This window comes from Nannospalax galili, unplaced genomic scaffold (assembly GCF_000622305.1).
Source record: "Nannospalax galili isolate Female #2095 unplaced genomic scaffold, S.galili_v1.0 scaffold1209, whole genome shotgun sequence".
In the NCBI taxonomy this organism is placed as follows: domain Eukaryota; kingdom Metazoa; phylum Chordata; class Mammalia; order Rodentia; family Spalacidae; genus Nannospalax; species Nannospalax galili.
Window position 1 is genome coordinate 132,812 of NW_008358653.1, and position 7,329 is coordinate 140,140.

Sequence of the window (7,329 nt, forward strand, 5' to 3'; positions counted from 1 at the left end):
GAAACCGTTATTGAATATGTCAATTGTGTTGTAATGATATGCTTCTTCTAAGTATGTTGTTTTAAATAAATCATTTTTAAAAATTAAAAAAAATATATTTTGTTTCTTCCTGTTGTCTAGACTTTGTAGTGCAAAAAGGTGTTATGCAGGCAGCTGGGGGAAAAGAGTCATCAATGGTCTGACCCAGATGTGGACACTGTGTGCTACAATTTCAAACTGCCAGGTAAGATGTGCTTACTGTTGCAATAGTGGAAAGACTGTCATGTGGGTAAACAAATGATTTCTGATTGGAGTTGAAGTCTGATTCACAGAGGAAAATGAGAGTGTGTATTTAAAAGCTGTTAAAACTCTGTGACTGAGAAGTTGACAGACTTATGATGGAACCTACTACTGATATTTGGCTAATGTACATATAATTAAACTGCCTTTACACATTTCTGAGCCTACCCATAGACCAATGCTGCTTTCAGCGTGAGTCAGAGAATCTTCTTTTGCAAAGGGGAACAGTTATTGCAGAGACTGGTCAAGAACTGAAAACAAGAGACTGCTGAGTTCACAGCCATGAACAGGACATCTATATTTCCCTGTCCAAGTCCCAGGACACACTACAGAGGAGGAGGCAGAAAGAATAAAAGCTGGGGGATGGGTAATGAGCTGTGAACACTTCTGGAAACAAGGCTGTTGCAGCTGTGATCACAGGACAGCCCAGCTTCCTGCCCAAGACCTGATCAAGTAGATGAAACAACAGGGAGGGAAATGGAAAAGAAGGTGAACATGATGAGGAATGTGTGGGAGGGAGATGAGTGAGAGCAACGGGGAAGGGGTAATATGATCCAACACCTTCTATAAACACACAGAATTATTAAATTTCAAAAAGAATATTTAAACAATAATTAGCAATCAGTAGAAATATAAGTTACCAGGAAATAAGGAGTAACTATTGGGAGACAATAATCCTGATCATCTGTATAACCAGCCAATGAGAATGGTTTTATATTCAATGTAAGTATTGCTATTTATGTAGTTAAAACTGATTATTGGGCTTGAGAGATGGCTCAGAGGTTAAGTGCACTGGCTGCTCTTGCAGAGGGCCCAGGTTTGGTTTCTAGCACACACATTGTGGCAAACAACCATTTCTAATTCGAGTTCCAGGGGATCCAACATCCTCTCCCTACCTCACATGCATTGTTATGATATGGATACAGTTACGTATATGCAGGCAAAACACTCATACACAAAAAATATTTTTTTAATTGATTATTAAAAAAACAAGTGGTTTAATGAGAATGGAAAGGAAGGATTCTGAATGAGCTAAGCAAGCATATGACAGATCTCTACAATTATCCCTTTAATTCATGGAAGGAATTGAATGTTCACTGTGGATTTCTGCTAAAATGTTTTCTGGTTCAGTTTAATCTACAGTCATTCCTTATGTATGTAATTATCTACCAAATCACTGGGGAGGCCAAGGCCACATCTCTAGCTCTCTTGAATGAGCTGTAGAACATGGAATTCAGAGCACATGGATGAAGGATAAATGTAAATTGAAGAGCTTTATTTGTTCTACCCCAGCAAGGAAAGGAAGTCTGTATATGAAATACTTCTTAGAGACTACATGCCACTCTCCAATATTTAAACACAAAATTTAAAAAAAAATCTATCAGACATTTTTATGGGAATATTTTCACAGTCATAAAATACATGAAAAATAATCAGGATTAGTCCTAGTTTATATGATACAAAATTAATCTAATAGGACCCAAGGCCTAACAAACTTAAATATTTCTCAAAGCGCTGAGCATTGTGACCCACAGCTTTTAATCCCAATGGAGGGATTTCTGTAATATCCCAAGTTACTTGGTAAGTTTTAGGCCACTTGGGGCTACGGGAAGACCCTATGTTTAAAAACAAACAAACCAACAGAACCAAAAGTCTGGGGTGGAGGCACATGCCTTTAAAGCCAGCACTCTGGAAGCAGAGGCAGGTGAATCTCTGTGAGATGGAGGCCAGCCTGGTATGCATAGCGAGCTTCAGGCTAGCTGGGGCTACAGGGAGACCCTTGTAGCTGGGCCTACAAGGGGACCAGTGTCTGTAAGATCCCACCCCCCCCCAAAAAAAAAATCAAATCCCTCCTGAGTTTCTGCACGTTTGCTCTGGTTCTGAGTACCAGAGATCTTCAGTCCTGTCCCCCCTGGGGTACAGGGCCACACAATTCTGACCATGTGAATTTCTCCTCCCTGCCTCTGGTTCCCTTAAACCCATCTCCACTCACCCCGGTGAGTTTTCAAGCCCACACCACCTTCAGCTCCTCACCACTCCTCTCCATGTAGTCCCTGTGGCTTCAGTGAGTTTCTGTGTCCCAGTGCAGACAGGGAGGGATTAGAGCCTCCACTGTTTCTGCAACAAAGAGCTCCACTGGATGTGTTGAGTTCTGATGAGTCAGAACAAGATTCTGCCTTCCCAGGAGCTTTTGGCTCCTTTGGCCCTGAAACTCCGCCCCAATTCCAGGTCTGTCAATCTTCTGACCATGCCCAAGTCACACTCTTCCTCTAAGGCCACTGACTTTCCCGACTCTGCCACCCTTTCTTTCTTTGCCCTTCCCTCCCCTGATCCACAGGAGTATCCCCACTCCCTCAGACTCCACCCCTCCCACCCTCCCTCAGGTTCTCCCTCATAGCTCCAGCAGTCTAGCCCTGGACTCACTCTACAGTGATTCCACAGGTCACTATGCACTTACAGCAGACCTGAGCCTAGTCGAATACTGTGCTTTAGGGCCTGAGGCTCCAAGGACATCTCGTAGAAAATCTCACACAGGTGACCTTGGCTCTAAACTGGTTTTGTTCCCAGTTACACAATGTGCACCTTCACTGTTTCTTCCTAGTTCCCAGAAACTCAGTGGCAGCCATCTTAAGTAAGTCATCCTCTGCAACTACACCACTACCCTGCTGTCTAAAACTTCATCTGGCCCTCATCTCCTTGATTCCATTCCCTTCATCTCATACCTTCTAGACATCAAGGAATAGATAGATCTAGGGATAGATGAGTAAAGGAATGTAACACTAGTATGACCCTTAACCCTAGCCCTATCTTCAACTTTCCCTAATGCTAGCAATAAACTGAATCTTAACCCAAGACCTAACCTGAATTATGATAGATCTAGGCCTACCCTAGATCTAGCGCTAGCCATTAACCTAGCCCTAGTACAAAACCTAACCCTAAATGTAACCTTAAAGCTAAACTTAATCAAGACATGACCCTTTCCCTATGCTTAGGCTTAGAAATATCCATAGAAAGAGTCCTGGCACTCACCATAGCTCTAGAAATAGACATACTCATAACACTAATCCCAGCTCTGATCCTAACCTATTCCTACCAATAAATTAAAAATAACCCTAACATAAAACTAGCCCGAGAACTAGCACTAACCCTAACCCTAGACATAAATCTAACCCTAAACTAGCCCTGACCCTAGATCACACCCTAGCTACAGACCTGCCCTATACACAGACTAACACAAGCTCTAGCCCTAGACCTAAAACTAGTTGTAAACCTAGCCTGAACCTTCTCCCTAACACTAAACCTAAACTTAGCCTGATCCCTACCCCTAACCCAGGCCTAAACAAAGCCCTAACCCTACACCTAAACCTAACTTTAAACCTTAGCTTAACCTTTACCCTACATATAATCCTAAACCTAAGCTTAGCTCTAAACTTAGTCCTAAATCTAACCATAAAACTAGACCTACATCTATCTATAACCCTAAGGGTAGCCATAAATTTAGACTTATCCTAGCCCTAAATCTATTCCTAACTCTAGCCCTAATGATAGTCATAGACCTAGGACTAACAGTAGATCTTACCCTAGTCCTATCCATAGCACTAACCCTAGACCTAGCGCTGACTCTGTGACTCTAACCTTAACCCTAAACCTAGCCCTATTCCTAGCCTAAACCCAAAACTACACACTAATAGTAATCCTCATCCTAAACCCTAACCCAATCCCCAACTTAACCCTAACCCTAACCCCTTAAACTGATCCTAAACCTAACCCTAGCCCTAGCTCTAACCCTAGCCCTAACAGTAATCCTAGCCCTAGATCTACACTTATCCCTAACCTTAACTTCAGCACCCATGCAAGTACTAACCATAACCCCAAATCTCAACCCTAATTCTAACCCTATTCCTGATCCTAACCTTAAACTTAACCCTCACCCATGTCTAACCCTAGCCCTAATCTAACCCTAAACTTAACCCTAACTCTAACTCTAAATGTAATACTAAACCTAACCCTATCCCTAATGGTAGCCCCATACACATCCTTAATCTTAAAATTAATCCTTGCACAAACCCTATCCATAACCTTAGAAATAGCCCTGGACTTAACCCCAGCCATAGCCCAAACCCTAACCTTAGCCCTAATCTTAGCCTTAGCTATATCCTAATCTCAGTCCCAACACTAGTCCTAATCCTATCCATAATCCTAGCATCAGCCATAGACATAGGCTTGGGCCCTAGAGTTTTCCCTAGCCCTGGCCCCAACACTACCTTTAACTTTAGACCTAACCCTAGTCCTACCCCAGACCCGAGAACTACACAAAATCCTACCCCTAAACCTAGGCCAAAATCTAGGCCCAACCTTAAACCTAACCCTTAGCCCTAACCCCAGTCCTATATATAACTTTAACACTAACCCTAATAATAAACCTAACAGGATCCCAGGATCTAACTGCAGACATTAACCTAGTCCTAGCTGTAGCTCTAAAAGTAGCCCTAATCCTAGCCCAAACCTAGGCATAGGCCAAGCCCTAACCCTAACCTCTCTTGCCTTTTTCCTAAACCTTGGCCTAGCCATAACCCTAAATTTAGCCCTATTCCTTACCCTAACCGTAGGCCTAACTGTATGCCTAACCATAACAGTAGCCCTGTGCCTATTCCTAAACCAAGCCTTAATCATTGCTTATTATTATCTGTAAGCCCGTCCCTAGCACTATCTGGGACACTAATCCTAACCTTAACCCTCACACTAATACTAGCCCTAAACCTAGCCCTACTGCTATCCTAATCCCAGTCCAACATGTTAACAGTAACCCTCACCTTAAACCTAACCATAACCCTAATCCTCACCCTAACCTAACCCAAAATGTAACCGGCTTACACCTAGCCCTTATCGTAGTCTTAACCCTCACTCAAGACCTAGCTCTCTAACTATTCCTATTTCTAACTATAGTCCTAACATGAATGCTAACCCCAACCCTAACCCTTAACACTAATTGTAACCCTAACCCTAAACCTAAACCTAGTCCTCACCCAAGCCTAACCTTAACCCTAATCTAACCTTAATGTTAACCTTAACTCTAATCCTAAACCTAATACTAAACCTAATACTAATGATAGATGGACCCCTATCCCTAATCTTATACCTCACCCTTGCCCTAGCCCAATCCATAAACTTAGACAAAACCCTGAAAACCCTGTTCCTGTCCCTATCTGTAGCTCAATCCTTAATCCTAGCCCTAACCTTAGCCCTAACCCTAGTCCTAATCCTATCTATAATCCTATCACTAACCATAGATATAGCCCTAGGCCTGATGTTAGACCTATCCTTAGATTTGCCCTAGTCCAGGCCTTAATACTAGTTCTAACTCTGGTCCTAAACCTAGTCCTAACCCAGTCCTTAGAAATAGACATATTCCTACTCTTAAAACTAGCCACAAATCTAGGCCTAACCCTAAACCTAGCCCTAACCCCAGTCCTCTATATAAACCTAACCCTTACCCTAAACCTAATAATAAACTCAAACAGAAACCAAGACCTAACTCTAGACCTGACTATAGCCATAGCCACAGACCTAACCCTAGCAAGAGCTCTAACTATAGCCCTAGCTCTAGCCTAGACCAAGCACAGACTCTTACCCTAATCATAACCCTAAAACTAACACTAACCCTGTTCCTAGCTTTTCCATAGGCCCATACCTAATCTTAACCCTAGCTGTAGCTGTAGCCCAGGCCCTAGACCTAGCCCTACTTTAGCCATCAGCCTAGACTTAATCCTAGCCCTAACCTTGACACTAGACCTAGCTCTAGCCTAGACCTAGCACAGACCCTTACCCTAGTCATAACCCTAAAACTAAAACTAACCCTGTTCCTAGCTTTTCCATAGGCCCATACCTAACCATAACCCTAGCTGTAACTCTAGCCCAGGCCCTAGACCTAGTCCTAGCTTAGCCATCAGCCTAGACTTAATCCTAGCCTTAACCTTGACACTAGCCCTAGCCCTAACCCTAACACTATCCCTACCACTAGCCCTAGCCCAAAACTAACCCTAATCCAGGCCCTAACCCTAACCTAAATCCACCTTGAGACTTATCTCTAACACTAAACAAATTCTAGCCCTTACCACAGCCATAGCACTAGGCCTAACCCTAGACGTAGCCCAAAACCTAATCCTTACCTGGCACTAGCCACTACACTAGCCTTAACACTAACTCTAGCTCTAAACCTAATCCTATTCTCAAATCTAGCCCTGGCCCTAACCTAAACCTAAGCATGCCCCCTGACCTGGTTATTAAAAAAAATAAAAAGTTAAAAGATATTAGAAAAATTTATGAATGAAGATTATGATGGCTGGATATTTCCAGAATTAACAAAAAAAAAATGAGAAAGCCTAAACAAGCAATAAAGGTCTGTGTAGGTTTGTTATGATTTATCAGTGATGGAACAGGGATAATATACAATCTTGAGGACATAACTCAGTCAATTAGTTTAAGGATGTCTAGTAAAGGTTTATTTAAGAATATTGCCCAAGCTTTATCTGCATAACAATGACTACTAAAAGATGTCTTTTAGGTTTCTCTGTATTATGCAAATGTTACTTGTGACACTTTCTTTTACCCGTAACAAGAATGATTTGACTCAAGAAAAACTAGGTCTGCCTCCTTGAACCAGATGTATGCAATCTAGAAGAAAACAGTTTCTGTGATGCTTGGTCTGAATTCTGATGTTTATTTCCTATCGATAGGTATGTGATATAATGCCTCCCTTCCTTCCAAAAACTGTAAATCAAGATATAGAAAACTAAATAGAGACAGCTTCTATTGTAATAGAACAGCCTTCCTTTGAGACAGACTTAAGAAATTCTTGTTTTAAGGTCCCTTTCCTGGGCTGTGCCTAGTTAACCTGTGATGGTAAATCTCTGCCAGTCAATGTTTATCTGAGAACCTTTGGTCTTGGCCCAAGCTTTATCTATGTGGCACCTGGTAATTAAAAGTACCAGACTGGTGGAACTAACCTTGGATGTTTAACAGCCATACTTTGAGGCCTATACTAATTTG